General features: G+C 42.2%; 1 pseudogene; it reads left to right on the top strand.

Annotated features, from left to right (window-relative positions):
- Positions 1 to 2,695: 2,695 nt before the first annotated feature.
- LOC124018323 lies at positions 2,696 to 22,348 on the top strand (annotated as a pseudogene).
- The last annotated feature ends 2,926 nt before the right edge of the window (positions 22,349 to 25,274 follow it).

The raw sequence follows: 25,274 nt of genomic DNA, 5'->3' as shown, positions 1-25,274 counted from the left end.
TTAGACATCCTTGTTCAGATTGATTAGACATCCTTGTTCAGGTTGATTAGACATCCTTGTTCAGATTGATTAGACATCCTTGTTCAGATTGATTAGACATCCTTGTTCAGGTTGATTAGACATCCTTGTTCAGATTGATTAGACATCCTTGTTCAGATTGATTAGACATCCTTGTTCAGATTGATTAGACATCCTTGTTCAGGATTGATTAGACATCCTTGTTCAGATTGATTAGACATCCTTGTTCAGATTGATTAGACATCCTTGTTCAGGTTGATTAGACATCCTTGTTCAGATTGATTATTAGACATCCTTGTTCAGATTGATTAGACATCCTGTTCATTGATTAGACATCCTTGTTCAGATTGATTAGACATCCTTGTTCAGATTGATTAGACATCCTTGTTCAGATTGATTAGACATCCTTTCAGGTTGATTAGACATCCTTGTTCAGATTGATTAGACATCCTTGTTCAGATTGATTAGACATCCTTGTTCAGATTGATTAGACATCCTTGTTCAGGTTGATTAGACATCCTTGTTCAGATTGATTAGACATCCTTGTTCAGATTGATTAGACATCCTTGTTCAGATTGATTAGACATCCTTGTTCAGATTGATTAGACATCCTTGTTCAGGTTGATTAGACATCCTTGTTCAGATTGATTAGACATCCTTGTTCAGATTGATTAGACATCCTTGTTCAGATTGATTAGACATCCTTGTTCAGGTTGATTAGACATCCTTGTTCAGGTTGAACAGACATCTTTGTTTAGTTTTGTTTCATCCACAATCTTTGTCTTTACTCAGCAATATGCAGTTTCCTTAGCTGACTGACTGACAGCCTGTTTCTGCTATGTCGTGCTTCGTTACTTCATTGCCTTGTTTGGCTTGACAAGGACAGAGTAGTCAAGGGCATCAGCAGATCTGAGACCAGGCTACAGTTTCCTCACTTATAGAACAAGGAGAAGAGTGCAACTCCACTCCACAGCAAATCACGAACCGAAAACAACCTCAGACATGTACCATAAGAAATACTTTACTTTGACCGCAGTACAATCCATAGTGCTTGAGCATCTAGAGCATCTCCAGCCCTGTTCCTGGAGAGAAACCCTCCTGTAGGTTTTAACTCCAGCCCTGTTCCTGGAGAGAGACCTTCCTGTAGGTTTAAACTCCGGCCCTGTTCCTGGAGAGAAACCCTCCTGGAGGTTTTAACTCCAACCCTGTTCCTGGAGAGAGACCTTCCTGGAGGTTTTAACTCCAACCCTGTTCGTGGAGAGAGACCTTCCTGTAGGCTTAAACTCCAGCCCTGTTCCTGGAGAGAGACCCTCCTGTAGGTTTAAACTCCAGCCCCGTTCCTGGAGAGAGACCTTCCTGGAGGTTTTAACTCCAACCCTGTTCGTGGAGAGAGACCTTCCTGTAGGTAACTCCAGCCCTGTTCCTGGAGAGAGACCCTCCAGTAGGTTTTAACTCCAGCCCTGTTCCTGGAGAGAGACCTTCCTGGAGGTTTTAACTCCAACCCTGTTCCTGGAGAGAGACCTTCCTGTAGAACCCTGAATATTCTATATTTCCTGTCCTGTTGTTCTGGGTACTAATGTAGGTTGATGTATTGTGGACCAAAGGGCCCTTGGAAAGCATGATGGAACCATGGTAGGAAATACAACACTCCTATATGCACCCTGATGGAAAATACATGATACAACACTCCTATATGCACCCTGACAGGATAAATACACTGATACAACACTCCTATATGCACCCTGACAGGATAAATACACTGATACAACACTCCTATATGCACCCTGACAGGATAAATACACTGATACAACACTCCTATATGCACCCTGACAGGATAAATACACTGATACAACACTCCTATATGCACAAATAGACTCAGACAACACACTATAGTAGGGTGAATGATAAGAATGCTTTCTTTCTCCCCCCTTCTCACGCAAGCACACACACACACACCAATCAGCATCCTCATTTATCCCTGTTACTGGAGAGATCCCCACATATTATCTTGACATTGAGAGCTCTCATGGGGTGGATCTGTGCAACAGGTGCTCAGGACGTTTTAGGGGGTCGACACCACTTCCATCCCAGCAATGCACTCTGGGATCTGTAGTAGCATACATATACATATTATGAATGCATTTTTTTCCCCTCCTTCCAATGTTCCAAATGTATTTTTGTATAATTTATTAAGGGACATTATCCACCCCAACTGGTGATTAATAAAAGCCTTGTAGGCTGGGTGTTTGTAACATAATATGTAGGCTCTGCTGAAGGGGGATGTTGTTATATAGTATTGCCATCATTTTGACTCCACTATTAAAATATTCTTCCTATTGGTGTGATTTAGTCATTTTATGGTTTAAAAAAAAAAGAGTGGTCTATTATCATTATGTTGTAATATTCATGTTTGTCCGGTGGGTGGCGCACTCGAGTCAGATACAAAAAGAAAGTGGTCTATTATCATTATGTTGTAATACCCATGTTTGTCCGGTGGGTGGCGCACTCGAGTCAGATACAAAAAGAAAGTGGTCTATTATCATTATGTTGTAATACCCATGTTTGTCCAGTGGGTGGAGCACTCGAGTCAGATACAAAAAGAAAGTGGTCTATTATCATTATGTTGTAATACCCACGTTTGTCCAGTGGGTGGCGCACTCGAGTCTCCGTCGTCCTGACAACGCCGTGTAAACTCCCAGTGCTTTCTGAGGGACCAAAACAACACACACACTGGCATGTTGTCACAACAGAAATGACTGAAAACATCAACATGGCATCGGGTTGACTGAGTTATGACTGAGTTTCGAAAAACGTTTGATATTTGAAGAAGAAGAGAGAAAGAAAAAGAGTCAGAATAAAGACCTCATTACAGGTAAAGAGAAGATACATTGTACATAATGCTGCCGGAAGTAGATAGCTAACGTTTGATAGCTTAGCTATCGTTTCTTTTCAATGAGATTATAAGCACATGGAGTACATCCCATTAAACCCACTTTAGTCAACTCAAAGCTACGTTTTGGTAAACTAGGTCCAAGGATGAAGGTTTAACTAAAATAGCTTGCTAGTCACGCTGCTAACTGGCTAGCTAATGTTGCTAATGTATTAACAGTTTGCTAATGTTACGCTAACTAGCTAGCAAGCTACATCAGGAAAAAAAGGGGGGTATCAACTCTATTCTCTTTCGTTGTTAGCTACGAATATTAAAACGAGACCCTCAACTAGCCTAAAATGTGATGATCTAGAAGAAGAAAACATATTGCGACGTGTGGCGCTTGTTGTAGCTATTGTAAATGCTAAGTTAGCCAGTTAGCTAGCTAGCGGCTAAACCCTCTTCTTCTTCTTCGTGTGTTTCCGGCAGAGTAGACGCTGTGTTCCGGATTGTTGCCTTTTGCAGGTCAGAGGGGAGAACTGCTCATAATCAATGGCTGCAATAGAGTATAATAGATGGAATGGAGTGTAATAGATGGAATGGAGTGTAATAGATGGAATGGAGTATAATAGATGGAATGGAGTATAATAGATGGAATGGAGTATAATAGATGGAATGGAGTATAATAGATGGAATGGAGTATAATAGATGGAATGGAGTGTAATAGATGGAATGGAGTATAATAGATGGAATGGAGTATAATAGATGGAATGGAGTGTAATAGATGGAATGGAGTGTAATAGATGGAATGGAGTGTAATAGATGGAATGGAGTGTAATAGATGGAATGGAGTGTAATAGATGGAATGGAGTGTAATAGATGGAATGGAGTTTAATAGATGGAATGGAGTATAATAGATGGAATGGAGATGGAATAATAGATGGAATGGAGTGTAATAGATGGAATGGAGTGTAATAGATGGAATGGAGTGTAATAGATGGAATGGAGTATAATAGATGGAATGGAGTATAATAGATGGAATGGAGTGTAATAGATGGAATGGAGTGTAATAGATGGAATGGAGTATAATAGATGGAATGGAGTATAATAGATGGAATGGAGTGTAATAGATGGAATGGAGTAATGGAGATGGAATGGAGTGTAATAGATGGAATGGAGTATAATAGATGGAATGGAGTGTAATAGATGGAATGGAGTGTAATAGATGGAATGGAGTGTAATAGATGGAATGGAGTGTAATAGATGGAATGGAGTGTAATAGATGGAATGGAGTGTAATAGATGGAATGGAGTATAATAGATGGAATGGAGGAATGGAGTAATAGATGGAATGGAGTGGAGTAATAGATGGAATGGAGTAACAGATGGAATGATGATGGAATGGAGTGAATGATATCAAACCCATGAAAACCATGTTTCTGATACCATTCCATTTACTCCATTCCAGCCATTATTATGAACCGTTCTCCCCTCAGCAGCCTGCACTGCCCTACACCTATACACCACTACTTGGACTCTAAATGATCCTACGCCAGGCTGTTGGCCTGGGAGGATGGGCCTCCTTCTCTCAACTTCCTGTAGATCTTCAGCACTAATATTTCTCTGCTGCTGCAACGACCTCATTTATCTTCTGTGATTTCCTCTCCGTCAGTGCAGTGGATCACCATGGTAATAAAAACCAAGATATTCAACCTACCTGGATCTCTCTCTCTCTTCAGACCTCCTCACTGGATGCAGTGCAGTGGATCACCATGGTAATAAAACCCAAGATATTCAACCTACCTGGATCTCTCTCTCTCTTCAGACCTCCTCACTGGATGCAGTGCAGTGGATCACCATGGTAATAAAACCCAAGATATTCAACCTACCTGGATCTCTCTCTTCAGACCTCCTCACTGGAGGGGCTCCCAGTCGAATCACTCAAGCTTTCTTCCCCACTGAACCTCTCTCCCACAGTTATGGATGCTCCCACAGTTAATAGAGCCCCAGCTGCATGGATGCTCCCACAGTTAATAGAGCCCCAGCTGCATGGATGCTCCCACAGTTAATAGAGCCCCAGCTGCATGGACGCTCCCACTGTTAATAGAGCCCCAGCTTGGATGCTCCCACAGTTAATAGAGCCCCAGCTGCATGGATACTCCCACTGTTAATAGAGCCCCAGCTGCATGGATACTCCCACAGTTAATAGAGCCCCAGCTGCATGGATACTACCACAGTTAATAGAGCCCCAGCTGCATGGATACTACCACAGTTAATAGAGCCCCAGCTGCATGGATACTCCCACTGTTAATAGAGCCCCAGCTGCATGGATACTCCCACTGTTAATAGAGCCCCAGCTGCATGGATACTACCACTGTTAATAGAGCCCCAGCTGCATGGATACTACCACTGTTAATAGAGCCCCAGCTGCATGGATACTACCACTGTTAATAGAGCCCCAGCTGCATGGATACTCCCACAGTGCTTTTCTCTGTCTCTACTTTACACTCTCCTTCTGACTATGCCCTCCTGCACTTTTCTTACATCGTGGAGATCTCCCTTCTACACACTGCTGCAATATGGCAGAATCCTTGGCACCTAAAGCACCGTAACGGGTTCGGGACATAGGCCCTCACAGATTAGCAAATATAACCTAACATGACCTTTTCAGGTAGAAACTCAACAAGACGGACAGGGTATCTTCAGTCTCGCCCCGGGTCTACGTCTGACCAAACGGCAGGTGTCAAAAACACCAGGAATATGATGTATCGTTTGATCCGCCCCTACGCCACCCCACTGATCCTTTGAGAGGCGCCCTGCTTCGGAGAGCAAAGCACGACACAGGTTGAGCTCCGAGGCGCGTGACCATGAAGCGTCCCTCTTCCTCTGGTCGGAGGATGCACAAAAAAATGAAAACATTTCCAGTCTCCCTCCACAATCATCCCTGGTAGGATTCTCAGGGAAAACGTTGTATGTCTCTCCCACACCTGTTGCCGCAGGTAGGCCCACTTCATCGTGGTCTGACTCAACTTCAGAGCGCTCCCCCCACTGCCCACCAGCTCCGTTTCCAGATCCTCACGGTTCTTAAGAGAACAGACATGAAGAAGTACGTTAACTTGGTTCGTGTTCAGGAGACGAAGGACTTGAACTCAGCGCCGTCATCTCACTTCTGTCTTCCAGCCAAGCTCCGTTCTTATGCCTTCGTGTCATCTCACTTCTGTCTTCCAGCCAAGCTCCGTTCTTATGCCTTCGCGTCATCTCACTTCTTCCCTCTTCCAGCCAAGCTCCGTTCTTATGCCTTCGCGTCATCTCACTTCTTCCCTCTTCCAGCCAAGCTCCGTTCTTATGCCTTCGCGTCATCTCACTTCTTCCCTCTTCCAGCCAAGCGCCGTTCTTATGCCTTCGTGTCATCTCACTTCTTCCCTCTTCCAGCCAAGCGCCGTTCTTATGCCTTCGCGTCATCTCTCTTCCCTCTTCCAGCCAAGCAGACAGAGCTCAGCATCTCTCACCCCTTCCCTCTTCCAGCCAAGCAGACAGAGCTCTCACTTCTGCCCTCTTCCAGCATCTCTCACCCCTTCCCTCTTCCAGCCAAGCAGACAGAGCTAAGCATCTCTCACCCCTTCCCTCTTCCAGCCAAGCAGGCAGAGCTAAGCATCTCTCACCCCCTCCCTCTTCCAGCCAAGCAGACAGAGCTAAGCATCTCTCACCCCTTCCCTCTTCCAGCCAAGCAGACAGAGCTAAGCATCTCTCACCCCTTCCCTCTTCCAGCCAAGCAGACAGAGCTAAGCATCTCTCACCCCTTCCCTCTTCCAGCCAAGCAGGCAGAGCTAAGCATCTCTCACCCCTTCCCTCTTCCAGCCAAGCAGACAGAGCTAAGCATCTCTCACCCCTTCCCTCTTCCAGCCAAGCAGACAGAGCTAAGCATCTCTCACCCCTTCCCTCTTCCAGCCAAGCAGACAGAGCTAAGCATCTCTCACCCCTTCCCTCTTCCAGCCAAGTAGACAGAGCTAAGCATCTCTCACCCCTTCGCTCTTCCAGCCAAGCAGACAGAGATAAGCATCTCTCACCCCTTCCCTCTTCCAGCCAAGCAGACAGAGATAAGCATCTCTCACCCCTTCCCTCTTCCAGCCAAGCAGACAGAGCTCAGCATCTCTCACCCCTTCCCTCTTCCAGCCAAGCAGACAGAGCTAAGCATCTCTCACCCCTTCCCTCTTCCAGCCAAGCAGACAGAGCTAAGCATCTCTCACCCCTTCCCTCTTCCAGCTAAGCAGACAGAGCTCAGCATCTCTCACCCCTTCCCTCTTCCAGCCAAGCAGACAGAGCTAAGCATCTCTCACCCCTTCCCTCTTCCAGCCAAGCAGACAGAGCTCAGCATCTCTCACCCCTTCCCTCTTCCAGCCAAGCAGACAGAGCTAAGCATCTCTCACCAGGCTATGTGGATGTCTGTGGATACATACCTGGGGGCGTATTCATTATGTTGAATCTGTTGCAAAACGTTTCTTAAAATGGAAGCTAAAAATCAAATCACATTTTATTGGTCGCATATACATATTTAACAGATGTTATTGGTCCATAGACATATTTATCAGATGTTATTGGTCCATATTTATCAGATGTTATTGGTCCATATTTATCAGATCTTATTGCCAGTGTAGTGAAATGGTTTTGTTCCATATTTATCAGATGTGCAGTAGGATCCAATATTTAAAACAGATGTTATTGGTCCATATTTAACAGATGGCGGTCCTATTTATCAATTGGTCCATAGAAACACCCCAGGTTGTAGACAGATGTTATTGGTTCATATTTATCAGATGTTATTGGTCCATATTTACCCCAGGTTGTTTAGACTAAGTGACTAGGCCAATACACCCCAGGTTGTAGACTAATGATTAGGCCAATGGCTCCACCCCAGGTTGTAGACTAATGATTAGGCCCTACACCCCAGGTTGTAGACTAATATTGGCCCTACACCCCAGGTTGTAGACTAATGACTAGGCCCTACACCCCAGGTTGTAGACTAATGACTAGGCCCTACACCCCAGGTTGTAGACTAATGATTAGGCCCTACACCCCAGGTTGTAGACTAATGATTAGGCCCTACACCCCAGGTTGTAGACTAATGATTAGGCCCTACACCCCAGGTTGTAGACTAATGACTAGGCCCTACACCCCAGGTTGTAGACTAATGATTAGGCCCTACACCCCAGGTTGTTTAGACTAATGATTAGGCCCTACACCCCAGGTTGTAGACTAATGACTAGGCCCTACACCCCAGGTTTGCAGTGAACATTCAGTTGTCACACGTTTCTTTCTTTGTGATGGTCTTAGCTACTATAATATATATTTTTTTATTCAACAGAGACCCCCCCTCCCCCGGGAATAAGACAGAACAACAATGGGTCTGTTTGATAAACTCGCTGGCTGGTTGGGGCTGAAGAGGAAGGAAGTGAATGTTCTGTGTCTGGGATTGGACAACAGCGGCAAGACCACTATCATCAACCAACTCAAACCATCCAATGTAAGTCTCCGCTGGTAGCCTGGATCAATTACGCCTTCCTACTTCCTACTTCCTGCTGCACTGAAAGTAAAGGGGCTGAATAATTTTGCACGCCCAATTTTTCAGTTTTGGATATGTTAAATAAGTTTGAAATATCCAATAAATGTCGTTCCACTTCATGATTGTGTCCCACTTGTTGTTGATTCTTCACAAAAAAAATACAGTTTTATATCTTTATGTTTGAAGCCTGAAATGTGGCAAAAGGTCGCAAAGTTCAAGGGGGCCGAATACTTTCGCAAGGCACTGTACTTAATGATCTAGGATGAGAATGAGTTAGTGGTTTGCTGTGATACAGTATGACCTTATAAAGACATAGCTTGTTAAACCCACATACAGTGGGGGAGAACAAGTATTTGATACACTGCCGATTTTGCAGGTTTTCCTACTTACAAAGCATGTAGAGGTCTGTAATTTTTTATCATAGGTCTGTATGGAGGAGTGGGCTAAAATCCCTGCTGCAGTGTGTGCAAACCTGGTCAAGAACTACAGGAAATGTATGATCTCTGTAATTGCAAACAAAGGTTTCTGTACCAAATATTAAGTTCTGCTTTTCTGATGTATCAAATACTTATGTCATGGAATAAAATGCTAATTAATTACTTAAAAATCAGACAATGTGATTTTCTCTCACAGTAGATTCCATCTCTCACAGTTGAAGTGTACCTATGATAAAAATTTATATTATTTAATTTCATATTTACAGATTGGCTGTGTACAGCTCTGACAGCTGATGCTTAAAGTTAGTGAGGGAGATGTGAGTCTCCAACTTCAGTGATTTTTGCAATTCGTTCCAGTCATTGGCAGCAGAGAACTGGAAGGAAAGGTGACCAAAGGAGGAATTGGCTTTGGGGGCGGCCAGTGAGATATACCTGCTGGGAGCACGTGCTACGGGTGGGTGCTGCTATGGTGACCAGTGAGCTGAGATAAGGCGGGGCTTTACCAAGCAGAGACTTGTAGATGACCTGGAGCCAGTGGGTTTGGCGACGAATATGCAGCGAGGGCCAGCCAATGAGAGCGTACAGGTTGCAATGGTGGGTAGTATATGGAGCTTTGGTGACAAGACGGATGGCACTGTGATAGACTGCATCCAATTTGCTGAGTAGAATATTGGAAGCTATTTTGTAAATGACATCGCCGAAGTTAAGGATTGGTAGGATGGTCAGTTTTACGAGGGTATGTTTGGCAGCATGAGTGAAGGATGCTTTGTTTGCGAAATAGGAAGCCAATTCTAGATTTAATTTTGGATTGGAGATGTTTAATATGAGTCTGAAGGAGAGTTTACTGACTAGCCAGACACCAAGATTTCTGTAGTTGTCCACATATTCTAAGTCAGAACCGTCCAGAGTAGTGACACCAATCTAATATATTCCTGTGTAATTAACCACTACTAATCTATTCCTGTGTCATGCAGGCCCAGACACAAGACATCGTCCCGACCATTGGCTTCAGCATCGAGAAGTTCAAGACATCAAGGTAATCAATAAGACAATAATGGATGACTGTACGATGGTCAGATGTTCTGAACTATACCTTGAAGGTTGTTGGGGAACGTTGTCTGAACGTTACCACTACGATGTCCTTGAATGAGTCCCAAATGGCATCCCATTTCCAACATAGTGCACTACTTTTCTCTCCAGTCTTCTAAATCCTCCTCTTCTCTCCAGTCTTCTAAATCCTCCTCTTCTCTCCAGTCTTCTAAATCCTCCTCTTCTCTCCAGTCTTCTAAATCCTCCTCTTCTCTCCAGTCTTCTAAATCCTCCTCTTCTCTCCAGTCTTCTAAATCCTCCTCTTCTCTCCAGTCTTCTAAATCCTCCTCTTCTCTCCACTCTTCTAAATCCTCCTCTTCTCTCCAGTCTCTAAATCCTCTTCTTCTCTCCAGTCTTCTATATTCTCCTCTTCTCTCCAGTCTTCTAAATCCTCCTCTTCTCTCCAGTCTTCTAAATCCTCCTCTTCTCTCCAGTCTAAAACACTCCTCTTCTCTCCAGTCTTCTATATCCTCCTCTTCTCTCCAGTCTTCTAAATCCTCCTCTTCTCTCCAGTCTTCTGAATCCTCCACTCTCTACAGTCTCTAAATCCTCCTCTTCTCTCCAGTCTTCTAAATCCTCTTCTTCTCTCCAGTCTCTAAATCCTCTTCTTCTCTCCAGTCTTCTAAATCTTCCTCTCTCTCCAGTCTCTAAATCCTCTTCTTCTCTCCAGTCTTCTAAATCCTCCTCTTCTCTCCAGTCTAAAACACTCCTCTTCTCTCCAGTCTTCTATATTCTCCTCTTCTCTCCAATCATCTAAATCCTCCTCTTCTCTCCAGTCTTCTAAATCCTCCTCTTCTCTCCAGTCTTCTAAATCCTCCTCTTCTCTCCAGCCTTCTAAATCCTCCTCTTCTCTCCAGTCTTCTAAATCCTCCTCTTCTCTCCAGTCTAAAACACTCCTCTTCTCTCCAGTCTTCTAAATCCTCCTCTTCTCTCCAGTCTTCTAAATCCTCCTCTTCTCTCCAGTCTTCTGAATCCTCCAGTCTCTAAATCCTCCTCTTCTCTCCAGTCTTCTAAATCCTCTTCTTCTCTCCAGTCTCTAAATCCTCTTCTTCTCTCCAGTCTTCTAAATCTTCCTCTCTCTCCAGTCTCTAAATCTTCTTCTCTCCAGTCTTCTAAATCCTCCTCTTCTCTCCAGTCTCACTCCTCTTCTCTCCAGTGTCTGGCCAAAATCCTCCTCTTCTCTCCAGGCCTCCTCTTCTCTCCAGTCTTCTAAATCCTCTGGGAACATTTCTCTCCAGTCTTCTAAATCCTGGGTCTGTCTTCTAAATCCTCCTCTTCTCTCCAGTCTTCTAAATCCTCTTCTTCTCTCAGTCTTCTAAAACACTTCTCTCCAGTCTCTCCTTCACAGTGTTCACATGTCTGGCCACACAGAAACCTCTGGGAACATTACTACAACTGTTCACACACACACACACACACACACACACACACACACACACACACACACACACACACACACACACACACACACACACACACACACACACACACACACACACACACACACACACACACACACACACACAGTGATAAACACACACACACACAGTGATACACACACACACACACACACAGTGATACACACGCACACACGGTAGGTAGGTAGTATTGACAGTGAATCATGTTGACCCTTGCCCCCTCTCATCCACCAGGGAGGGTCAAGCCATCATCTTTGTGGTGGACAGTGGAGACAAGTTGAGGATGGTGGTCGCTAAAGAGGAACTGGACACCCTCCTGAACCACCCAGGTGAATCATCTTCCTCATTATACCCTCCTGAACCACCCAGGTGAATCATCTTCCTCATTATACCCTCCTGAACCACCCAGGTGAATCATCCTCCTCATTATACCCTCCTGAACCACCCAGGTGAATCATGTTCCTCATTATACACTCCTGAACCACCCAGGTGAATCATCTTCCTCATTATACCCTCCTCAACCACCCAGGTGAATCATCTTCCTCATTATACCCTCCTGAACCACCCAGGTGAATCATCTTCCTCATTATACTCTCCTCAACCACCCAGGTGAATCATCTTCCTCATTATACCCTCCTGAACCACCCAGGTGAATCATCTTCCTCATTATACCTCCTGAACCACCCAGGTGAATTATCATCCTCCTCCACCCATTATCATCCTCCCTCCTCCTGAACCACCCAGGTGAATCATCTTCCTCATTACACACTCCTGAACCACCCAGGTATCAATATAACGACTAACCAACACATGATAACGTGAACCGAGCCAATAGTATTCTTGGATACCAGATCCGAGAGACTTGTCAAGACTGTTGTTTTTTTAAATGCTGGTTAATTATCATTATATGCAGGCAGTCTTTTTAACGTAATGTCCCTTTACCTGCACAGTTAAACGCCTGGTCTTTTTAACGTAATGTCCCTTTATCTCCACAGATAACGCCTGGTCTTTTTAACGTAATGTCCCTTTACCTCCACAGATAACGCCTGGTCTTTTTAACGTAATGTCCCTTTATCTCCACAGATAACGCCTGGTCTTTTTAACGTAATGTCCCTTTATCTCCACAGTTAAACGGCTGGTCTTTTTAACGTAATGTCCCTTTACCTCCACAGATAACGCCTGGTCTTTTTAACGTAATGTCCCTTTATCTCCACAGTTAACGCCTGGTCTTTTTAACGTAATGTCCCTTTATCTCCACAGTTAAACGCCTGGTCTTTTTAACGTAATAACAGATAACGCCTGGTCTTTTTAACGTAATGTCCCTTTATCTCCACAGTTAAACGCCTGGTCTTTTTAACGTAATGTCCCTTTATCTCCACAGTTAAACGCCTGGTCTTTTTAACGTAATGTCCCTTTACCTCCACAGTTAAACGCCTGGTCTTTTTAACGTGATGTCCCTTTACCTCCACAGTTAACGCCTGGTCTTTTGTTGTGTTGATCTGTAGATTAACACTGTTATACCCTCATGGTCCCTATCAAGGGCACAGCTATTGACCACAGACTGTACAGTACCTGAGAGACCTTACAAATAATGATTCCACCTGATTCTAACCTTGTCTCTGTAGATGTAAAGCACCGCCTGATTCTAACCCTGTCTCTGTAGATGTAAAGCACCGCCTGATTCTAACCTTGTCTCTGTAGATGTAAAGCACCGCCTGATTCTAAACTTGTCTCTGTAGACATAAAGCACCGCCTGATTCTAACCTTGTCTCTGTAGATGTAAAGCACCGACAGATCACCCTGATTCTAATCTAGTCTCTGTAGACATAAAGCACCGCCTGATTCTAACCTTGTCTCTGTAGACGTAAAGCACCGCCTGATTCTAACCTTGTCTCTGTAGACGTAAAGCACCGCCTGACTCTAACCTGGTCTCTGTAGACATAAAGCACCGCCTGATTCTAACCTTGTCTCTGTAGACGTAAAGCACCGGGGGATCCCCCTGATTCTCCCTTGTCTCTGTAGATGTAAAGCACCCCCTGATTCTAATCTAGTCTCTGTAGACGTAAAGCACCACCTGACTCTAACCTGGTCTCTGCAGACATAAAGCACCGCCTGATTCTAACCTTGCCTCTGTAGACGTAAAGCACCGCCTGATTCTAACCTTGTCTGTGTAGACGTAAAGCACCGCCTGATTCTAACCTTGTCTCTGTAGATGTAAAGCACCGCCTGATTCTAACCTTGTCTGTGTAGACGTAAAGCACCGCCTGATTCTAACCTTGTCTCTGTAGATGTAAAGCACCCCCCTGATTCTAAACAGCTGTCTCTGTAGATGTAAAGCACCGCCTGATTCTGACCTTGTCACTGTAGACATAAAGCACCGCCTGATTCTAACCTTGTCTCTGTAAAAAACACCCCTTTCTAACCTTGTCTCTGTAGATTTATAAAGCACCCCATTCTATTCTGTAGATGTAAAGCACTACCCTGATTCTAACCTTGTCTCTGTAGACGTAAATCACCGCCTGATTCTAACCTTGTCTCTGTAGATGTAAAGCACCGCCTGATTCTAACCTTGTCTCTGTAGATGTAAAGCACCCCCTGTTCTAACTTGTCTCTGTAGATGTAAAGTTTGTTTTATCCCCATTCTAACCTTGTCTCTGTAGATGTAAAGCACCGCCTGATTCTAACCTTGTCTCTGTAGATGTAAAGCACCCCTGATTCTAACCTTGTCTCTGTAGATGTAAAGCACCGGCATGGATCCCCCTGATTCTAACCTTGTCTCTGTAGACGTAAAGCACCGCCTGATTCTAACCTTGTCTCTGTAGACGTAAAGCACCGCCTGATTCTAACCTTGTCTCTGTAGATGTAAAGCACCGGCAGATCGCCCTAATTCTAACCTTGTCTCTGTAGATGTAAAGCATCACCTGATTCTAACCTTGTCTCTGTAGATGTAAAGCACCGCCTGATTCTAACCTTGTCTCTGTAGATGTAAAGCACCGTCTGATTCTAACCTTGTCTCTGTAGATGTAAAGCACCGCCTGATTCTAACCCTGTCTCTGTAGATGTAAAGCACCGCCTGATTCTAACCCTGTCTCTGTAGATGTAAAGCACCCCCTGATTCTAACCCTGTCTCTGTAGATGTAAAGCACCGCCTGATTCTAACCCTGTCTCTGTAGATGTAAAGCACCGCCTGATTCTAACCTTGTCTCTGTAGATGTAAAGCACTGCCTGATTCTAACCTTGTCTCTGTAGATGTAAAGCACCGCCTGATTCTAACCTTGTCTCTGTAGACGTAAAGCACCGGCGGATCCCCCTGCTGTTCTTTGCCAACAAGATGGACGTGAGAGACGCCCTGTCTTCTGTCAAGGTCTCCCAGCTCCTCTGTCTGGAGAACATCAAGGACAAGCCCTGGCACATCTGGTAGATTACTGCACCTGTACATAGCCCACCTATAATTTAGCCCAAACAGCTACCTCTTTCCCTACTGTATCTACTGGAGAACATCAAGGACAAGCCCAGGCACATCTGGTAGATTACTGCACCTGTACATAGCCCACCTATAATTTAGCCCAAACAACTACCTCTTTCCCTACTGTATTTATTTTATTTATTTATTTATTTTGCTCCTTTGCACCCCATTATTTTTAATATCTACTTTGCACATTCTTCCACTGCAAATCTACCATTCCAGTGTTTTACTTGCTATATTGTATTTACTTCGCCACCATGGCCTTTTTTGCCTTTACCTCCCTTCTCTCACCTCATTTGCTCACATCGTATATAGACTTGTTTATACTGTATTATTGACTGTATGTTTGTTTTACTCCATGTGTAACTATGTGTTGTTGTTGTGTGTCAAACTGCTTTGCTTTATCTTGGTCGGGTCGCAATTGTAAATGAGAACTTGTTCTCAACTTGCCAACATGGTTACATAAAGGTGTTCTCAACTTGCCAACATGGTTACATAAAGGTGTTCTCAACTTGCCAACATGGTTACATAAAGGTGTAGTCAACTTGCCAACATGGTTACATAAAGGTGTTCTCAACTTGCCAACATGGTTACATAAAGGTGTTCTCAACTTGCCAACATGGTTACATAAATTAGTGTTCTCAACTTGCCAACATGGTTACATAAAGGTGTTCTCAACTTGCCAACATGGTTACATAAAGGTGTTCTCAACTTGCCAACATGGTTACATAAAGGTGTTCTCAACTTGCCAACATGGTTACATAAACCCCTCAACTTGTCCAACATGGTTACATTAAAGGTGTTCTCAACTTGCCAACATGGTTACATAAACCTGTTCTCACTTGCCATTATGGTTACATAAAGGTGAAATAAATCAAACATTTAAAAGATAGATGAGTTCTAAAACACCCAGAATCCTTGTTGGCACATTTCACGTTTGTAGACCAGCACCACTACGGTCCGTTACAGCGCATTAGATTTCATCGGGTCTGTTTTTAGTCCAACCTCCAGAACAGGCCTTTTGGGTTATATGACAAAACCTTTTCTAATCGTTGTTGAAGCGTTTGGTTTTCACTGACCTGCTCTCTTTGTGTCTGTTTCAGTGCCAGCGATGCTGTGAAAGGAGAAGGTTTACCTGAAGGTGTTGATTGGCTGCAAGGTGAACCCCAGACTCTCTCTGTCTCTCGTGGTTTCAGCACCACTAAATGTGTTTGATTTGATTTTTCTCCATAGTTATGTGATATGTAGAAACTAATAGCTTCATTTAAATTTAAATTCAATTATTTCCATTTGACTTCCGTCTGTAGATGAAATGTCACTGTGAGTATTTGACGTCATTAGTGTTTAGTGTAGTAGACTGGCAGTAGAACCCCATAATGAACCTCTAGTCCACATCATTAGTGTTTAGTGTAGTAGACTGGCAGTAGAACCCCATAATGAACCTCTAGTCCACATCATTAGTGTTTAGTGTAGTAGACTGGCAGTAGAACCCCATAATGAACCTCTAGTCCACGTCATTAGTGTTTAGTGTAGTAGACTGGCAGTAGAACCCCATAATGAACCTCTAGTCCACATCATTAGTGTAGTAGACTGGCAGTAGAACCCCATAATGAACCTCTAGTCTACATCATTAGTGTAGTAGACTGGCAGTAGAACCCCATAATGAACCTCTAGTCCACTTCATTAGTGTTTAGTGTAGTAGCCTGGCAGTAGAACCCTATAATGAACCTCTAGTCCACATCATTAGTGTAGTAGACTGGCAGTAGAACCCCATAATGAACCTCTAGTCCACATCATTAGTGTTTAGTGTAGTAGACTGGCAGTAGAACCCCATAATGAACCTCTAGTCCACATCATTAGTGTAGTAGACTGGCAGTAGAACCCCATAATGAACCTCTAGTCCACATCATTAGTGTTTAGTGTAGTAGACTGGCAGTAGAACCCCATAATGAACCTCTAGTCCACATCATTAGTGTTTAGTGTAGTAGACTGGCAGTAGAACCCCATAATGAACCTCTAGTCCACATCATTAGTGTTTAGTGTAGTAGACTGGCAGTAGAACCCCATAATGAACCTCTAGTCCACATCATTAGTGTTTAGTGTAGTAGACTGGCAGTAGAACCCCATAATGAACCTCTAGTCCACGTCATTAGTGTTTAGTGTAGTAGACTGGCAGTAGAACCCCATAATGAACCTCTAGTCCACATCATTAGTGTTTAGTGTAGTAGACTGGCAGTAGAACCCCATAATGAACCTCTAGTCCACGTCATTAGTGTTTAGTGTAGTAGACTGTCAGTAGAACCCCATAATGAACCTCTAGTCCACATCATTAGTGTAGTAGACTGGCAGTAGAACCCCATAATGAACCTCTAGTCCACATCATTAGTGTTTAGTGTAGTAGACTGGCAGTAGAACCCCATAATGAACCTCTAGTCCACATCATTAGTGTAGTAGACTGGCAGTAGAACCCCATAATGAACCTCTAGTCCACATCATTAGTGTAGTAGACTGGCAGTAGAACCCCATAATGAACCTCTAGTCCACATCATTAGTGTTTAGTGTAGTAGACTGGCAGTAGAACCCCATAATGAACCTCTAGTCCACGTCATTAGTGTTTAGTGTAGTAGACTGGCAGTAGAACCCCATAATGAACCTCTAGTCCACATCATTAGTGTAGTAGACTGGCAGTAGAACCCCATAATGAACCTCTAGTCCACATCATTAGTGTTTAGTGTAGTAGACTGGCAGTAGAACCCCATAATGAACCTCTAGTCCACATCATTAGTGTAGTAGACTGGCAGTAGAACCCCATAATGAACCTCTAGTCCACGTCATTAGTGTTTAGTGTAGTAGACTGGCAGTAGAACCCCATAATGAACCTCTAGTCCACATCATTAGTGTTTAGTGTAGTAGACTGGCAGTAGAACCCCATAATGAACCTCTAGTCCACATCATTAGTGTAGTAGACTGGCAGTAGAACCCCATAATGAACCTCTAGTCCACATCATTAGTGTTTAGTGTAGTAGACTGGCAGTAGAACCCCATAATGAACCTCTAGTCCACGTCATTAGTGTTTAGTGTAGTAGACTGGCAGTAGAACCCCATAATGAACCTCTAGTCCACATCATTAGTGTAGTAGACTGGCAGTAGAACCCCATAATGAACCTCTAGTCCACGTCATTAGTGTAGTAGACTGGCAGTAGAACCCCATAATGAACCTCTAGTCCACATCATTAGTGTTTAGTGTAGTAGACTGGCAGTAGAACCCCATAATGAACCTCTAGTCCATGTCATTAGTGTTTAGTGTAGTAGACTGGCAGTAGAACCCCATAATGAACCTCTAGTCCACATCATTAGTGTTTAGTGTAGGAGACTGGCAGTAGAACCCCATAATGAACCTCTAGTCCACGGCATTAGTGTTTAGTGTAGTAGACTGGCAGTAGAACCCCATAATGAACCTCTAGTCCACATCATTAGTGTTTAGTGTAGCAGACTGGCAGTAGAACCCCATAATGCACCTCTAGTCCACATCATTAGTGTTTAGTGTAGTAGACTGGCAGTAGAACCCCATAATGAACCTCTAGTCCACATCATTAGTGTTTAGTGTAGTAGACTGGCAGTAGAACCCCATAATGAACCTCTAGTCCACATCATTAGTGTAGTAGACTGGCAGTAGAACCCCATAATGAACCTCTAGTCCACATCATTAGTGTTTAGTGTAGTAGACTGGCAGTAGAACCCCATAATGAACCTCTAGTCCACATCATTAGTGTTTAGTGTAGTAGACTGGCAGTAGAACCCCATAATGAACCTCTAGTCCACATCATTAGTGTTTAGTGTAGTAGACTGGCAGTAGAACCCCATAATGAACCTCTAGTCCACATCATTAGTGTAGTAGACTGGCAGTAGAACCCCATAATGAACCTCTAGTCCACATCATTAGTGTAGTAGACTGGCAGTAGAACCCCATAATGAACCTCTAGTCCACATCATTAGTGTTTAGTGTAGTAGACTGGCAGTAGAACCCCATAATGAACCTCTAGTCCACATCATTAGTGTAGTAGACTGGCAGTAGAACCCCATAATGAACCTCTAGTCCACATCATTAGTGTTTAGTGTAGTAGACTGGCAGTAGAACCCCATAATGAACCTCTAGTCCACATCATTAGTGTAGTAGACTGGCAGTAGAACCCCATAATGAACCTCTAGTCCACATCATTAGTGTAGTAGACTGGCAGTAGAACCCCATAATGAACCTCTAGTCCACATCATTAGTGTTTAGTGTAGTAGACTGGAAGTAGAACCCCATAATGAACCTCTAGTCCACTTCATTAGTGTTTAGTGTAGTAGACTGGCAGTAGAACCCCATAATGAACCTCTAGTCCACATCATTAGTGTAGTAGACTGGCAGTAGAACCCCATAATGAACCTCTAGTCCACATCATTAGTGTTTAGTGTAGTAGACTGGCAGTAGAACCCCATAATGAACCTCTAGTCCATGTCATTAGTGTTTAGTGTAGTAGACTGGCAGTAGAACCCCATAATGAACCTCTAGTCCACATCATTAGTGTTTAGTGTAGTAGACTGGCAGTAGAACCCCATAATGAACCTCTAGTCCACGGCATTAGTGTTTAGTGTAGTAGACTGGCAGTAGACCCCCATAATGAACCTCTAGTCCACATCATTAGTGTTTAGTGTAGTAGACTGGCAGTAGAACCCCATAATGAACCTCTAGTCCACATCATTAGTGTAGTAGACTGGCAGTAGAACCCCATAATGAACCTCTAGTCCACATCATTAGTGTAGTAGACTGGCAGTAGAACCCCATAATGAACCTCTAGTCCACGGCATTAGTGTTTAGTGTAGTAGACCGGCAGTAGAACCCCATAATGAACCCCTAGTCCACGTCATTAGTGTTTAGTGTAGTAGACTGGCAGTAGAACCCCATAATGAACCTCTAGTCCACATCATTAGTGTTTAGTGTAGTAGACTGGCAGTAGAACCCCATAATGAACCTCTAGTCCTCATCATTAGTGTAATAGACTGGCAGTAGAACCCCATAATGAACCTCTAGTCCTCATCATTAGTGTAGTAGACTGGCAGTAGAACCCCATAATGAACCTCTAGTCCACATCATTAGTGTTTAGTGTAGTAGACCGACAGTAGAACCCCATAATGAACCTCTAGTCCACGTCATTAGTGTTTAGTGTAGTAGACTGGCAGTAGAACCCCATAATGAACCTCTAGTCCACATCATTAGTGTTTAGTGTAGTAGACTGGCAGTAGAACCCCATAATGAACCTCTAGTCCACGTCATTAGTGTTTAGTGTAGTAGACTGGCAGTAGAACCCCATAATGAACCTCTAGTCCACATCATTAGTGTAGTAGACTGGCAGTAGAACCCCATAATGAACCTCTAGTCCACATCATTAGTGTTTAGTGTAGTAGACTGGCAGTAGAACCCCATAATGAACCTCTAGTCCACATCATTAGTGTAGTAGACTGGCAGTAGAACCCCATAATGAACCTCTAGTCCACGTCATTAGTGTTTAGTGTAGTAGACTGGCAGTAGAACCCCATAATGAACCTCTAGTCCACATCATTAGTGTAGTAGACTGGCAGTAGAACCCCATAATGAACCTCTAGTCCACATCATTAGTGTTTAGTGTAGTAGACTGGCAGTAGAACCCCATAATGAACCTCTAGTCCACATCATTAGTGTAGTAGACTGGCAGTAGAACCCCATAATGAACCTCTAGTCCACGTCATTAGTGTAGTAGACTGGCAGTAGAACCCCATAATGAACCTCTAGTCCACATCATTAGTGTAGTAGACTGGTAGTAGAACCCCATAATGAACTGGCAGTAGAACCCCATAATGAACCTCTAGTCCACATCATTAGTGTTTAGTGTAGTAGACTGGCAGTAGAACCCCATAATGAACCTCTAGTCCACATCATTAGTGTTTAGTGTAGTAGACTGGCAGTAGAACCCCATAATGAACCTCTAGTCCACATCATTAGTGTTTAGTGTAGTAGACTGGCAGTAGAACCCCATAATGAACCTATGGTCCACATCATTAGTGTTTAGTGTAGTAGCCTGGCAGTAGAACCCCACAATGAACCTCTAGTCCACATCATTAGTGTTTAGTGTAGTAGACTGGAAGTAGAACCCCATAATGAACCTCTAGTCCACGTCATTAGTGTTTAGTGTAGTAGACTGGCAGTAGAACCCCATAATGAACCTATGGTCCACATCATTAGTGTTTAGTGTAGTAGCCTGGCAGTAGAACCCCACAATGAACCTCTAGTCCACATCATTAGTGTTTAGTGTAGTAGACTGGCAGTAGAACCCCATAATGAACCTCTAGTCCACATCATTAGTGTAGTAGACTGGCAGTAGAACCCCATAATGAACCTCTAGTCCACATCATTAGTGTTTAGTGTAGTAGACTGGCAGTAGAACCCCATAATGAACCTCTAGTCCACGTCATTAGTGTTTAGTGTAGTAGACTGGCAGTAGAACCCCATAATGAACCTCTAGTCCACATCATTAGTGTTTAGTGTAGTAGACTGGTAGTAGAACCCCATAATGAACCTCTAGTCCACATCATTAGTGTAGTAGACTGGCAGTAGAACCCCATAATGAACCTCTAGTCCACGTCATTAGTGTTTAGTGTAGTAGACTGGCAGTAGAACCCCATAATGAACCTCTAGTCCACATCATTAGTGTTTAGTGTAGTAGACTGGCAGTAGAACCCCATAATGAACCTCTAGTCCACGTCATTAGTGTTTAGTGTAGTAGACTGGCAGTAGAACCCCATAATGAACCTCTAGTCCTCATCATTAGTGTTTAGTGTAGTAGACTGGCAGTAGAACCCCATAATGAACCTCTAGTCCACATCATTAGTGTTTAGTGTAGTAGACTGGCAGTAGAACCCCATAATGAACCTCTAGTCCACGTCATTCCAGTCGTCTGCCTTGGTCACCTTTCTCCCTTTGTCACGTGTCTCTAGATCCCTAGAAACCTCCCACTGTTCATAGCTCTTCTTATGACCTCTTATAACCCCTCCCCCTTCTTAGAGAACAATATGAGATCTGATTGTTCCTCCGTTTTTGTTTTGTTTTTATAAATCCAGATCAAATCAGAACGATGAGAACCTGAGAGGTTGAGAGAACGAGGAGGGGGGAAATGCCATCGTCTGGGTGGCGTCATGGCAACACTGGAGTCCCTCGGCCGTTGACCCCCCAATGGTGTAAATTCTCAACATGACTCCTACCACCATCCAACCGTACACACACACACGCCTCAGAAGAGTTGGAGCCAGCTATGACCTCCGACCTTTAAAGATCAACCAGTCTGGATGGAGGACTAGCCTTTCCAACGGCCCCTGGAAATAGATAGTCTTTTCTTCAGATCATTCACACATCTTCCCACCAGTTTCTCTGTTCACCCTCATTTCAAATGACCCAATAAACCAGTTTTAAATGGAGTATTGTTTTGTTTTGGACTGATATTCTACAGTAATGTTATGGACTGATATTCTACAGTAATGTTATGGACTGATATTCTACAGTAATGTTATGGACTGATATTCTACAGTAATGTTTTGGACTGATATTCTACAGTAATGTTATGGACTGATATTCTACAGTAATGTTATGGACTGATATTCTACAGTAATGTTATGGACTGATATTCTACAGTAATATTATGGACTGATATTCTACAGGAATGTTTTGGACTGATATTCTACAGTAATGTTATGGACTGATATTCTACAGTAATGTTTTGGACTGATATTCTACAGTAATGTTATGGACTGATATTCTACAGTAATGTTATGGACTGATATTCTACAGTAATGTTATGGACTGATATTCTACAGTAATGTTATGGACTGATATTCTACAGTTTTGGAATATTCTTATGGACTGATATTCTACAGTAATGTTATGGACTGATATTCTACAGTAATGTTATGGACTGATATTCTACAGTAATGTTATGGACTGATATTCTACAGTAATGTTATGGACTGATATATTACAGTAATGTTTTGGACTGATATTCTACAGTAATGTTATGGACTGATATTCTACAGTAATGTTATGGACTGATATTCTACAGTAATGTTATGGACTGATATTCTACAGTAATGTTATGGACTGATATTCTACAGTAATGTTATGGACTGATATTCTACAGTAATGTTTTGGACTGATATATTACAGTAATGTTTTGGACTGATATATTACAGTAATGTTTTGGACTGATATTCTACAGTAATGTTATGGACTTAAATTTTACAGGAATGTTTTGGACTGATATTCTACAGTAATGCTATGGACTGATATTCTACAGTAATGTTATGGACTTAAATTTTACAGGAATGTTTTGGACTGATATTCTACAGTAATGTTATGGACTGATATTCTACAGTAATGTTATGGACTGATATTCTACAGTAATGTTTTGGACTGATATTCTACAGTAATGTTATGGACTGATATTCTACAGTAATGTTATGGACTGATATTCTACAGTAATGTTTTGGACTGATATTTACAGTAATGTTTTGGACTGATATTTACAGTAATGTTTTGGACTGATATTCTACAGTAATGTTATGGACTGATATTCTACAGTAATGTTATGGACTGATATTCTACAGTAATGTTATGGACTGATATTCTACAGTAATGTTTTGGACTGATATTCTACAGTAATGTTATGGACTGATATTCTACAGTAATGTTATGGACTGATATTCTACAGTAATGTTATGGACTGATATTCTACAGTAATGTTATGGACTGATATTCTACAGTAATGTTATGGACTGATATTCTACAGTAATGTTTTGGACTGATATTCTACAGTAATGTTATGGACTGATATTCTACAGTAATGTTATGGACTGATATTCTACAGTAATGTTATGGACTGATATTCTACAGTAATGTTATGGACTGATATTCTACAGTAATGTTATGGACTGATATTCTACAGTAATGTTATGGACTGATATTCTACAGTAATGTTATGGACTGATATTCTACAGTAATGTTATGGACTGATATTCTACAGTATGTTATGGACTGATATTCTACAGTAATGTTATGGACTGATATTCTACAGTAATGTTATGGACTGATATTCTACAGTAATGTTATGGACTGATATTCTACAGTAATGTTATGGACTGATATTCTACAGTAATGTTATGGACTGATATTCTACAGTAATGTTATGGACTGATATTCTACAGTAATGTTATGGACTGATATTCTACAGTAATGTTATGGACTGATATTCTACAGTAATGTTATGGACTGATATTCTACAGTAATGTTATGGACTGATATTCTACAGTAATGTTATGGACTGATATTCTACAGTAATGTTTTGGACTGATATTCTACAGTAATGTTATGGACTGATATTCTACAGTAATGTTATGGACTGATATTCTACAGTAATGTTATGGACTGATATCCTACAGTAATGTTATGGACTGATATTCTACAGTAATGTTATGGACTGATATTCTACAGTAATGTTTTGGACTGATATTCTACAGTAATGTTATGGACTGATATATTACAGTAATGTTTTGGACTGATATTCTACAGTAATGTTATGGACTGATATATTACAGTAATGTTTTGGACTGATATTCTACAGTAATGTTATGGACTGATATTCTACAGTAATGTTATGGACTGATATTCTACAGTAATGTTATGGACTGATATTATACAGTAATGTTATGGACTGATATTCTACAGTAATGTTATGGACTGATATTCTACAGTAATGTTATGGACTGATATTCTACAGTAATGTTATGGACTGATATTCTACAGTAATGTTTTGGACTGATATTCTACAGTAATGTAATGGACTTAAATTTTACAGTAATGTTTTGGACTGATATTCTACAGTAATGTTATGGACTTAAATTTTACAGGAATGTTTTGGACTGATATTCTACAGTAATGTTTTTGACTGATATATTACAGTAATTTTTTTACACTGATATTCTACAGTAATGTTATGGACTGATATTCTACAGTAATTTTTTGGACTGATATAACCGTAAACAACCAGTGGGGAAACTATGTATTGAACAACAACGATTGTATACTGTAAAATGTTTGTGGGTTTAAATATACCGCGTGTTGCTGTTGTAGCTTAGCGTTTGCCAGGCTCATAGCATGACAACAGGAATAATATGATTTGTGTAATTCTTCATCAAAATTATATTTTTTTATACTACAGATCATGACTCAAATGGTTGTACATTTAGACGTTGACAGACACTTGGAAAATAAGTTGTAAAATACGAAAACTCAAGACCCACAAGTTTTATCACAGCACACCTATGAATTAGTCCTTATTTATCTCATGTAGAGT

Source organism: Oncorhynchus gorbuscha, unplaced genomic scaffold (assembly GCF_021184085.1).
Source record: "Oncorhynchus gorbuscha isolate QuinsamMale2020 ecotype Even-year unplaced genomic scaffold, OgorEven_v1.0 Un_scaffold_473, whole genome shotgun sequence".
NCBI classification, from domain to species: Eukaryota; Metazoa; Chordata; class Actinopteri; order Salmoniformes; family Salmonidae; genus Oncorhynchus; species Oncorhynchus gorbuscha.
Note: the sequence above shows the minus strand (reverse complement) of the source record. Positions and strands in the feature narration are given on the sequence as shown.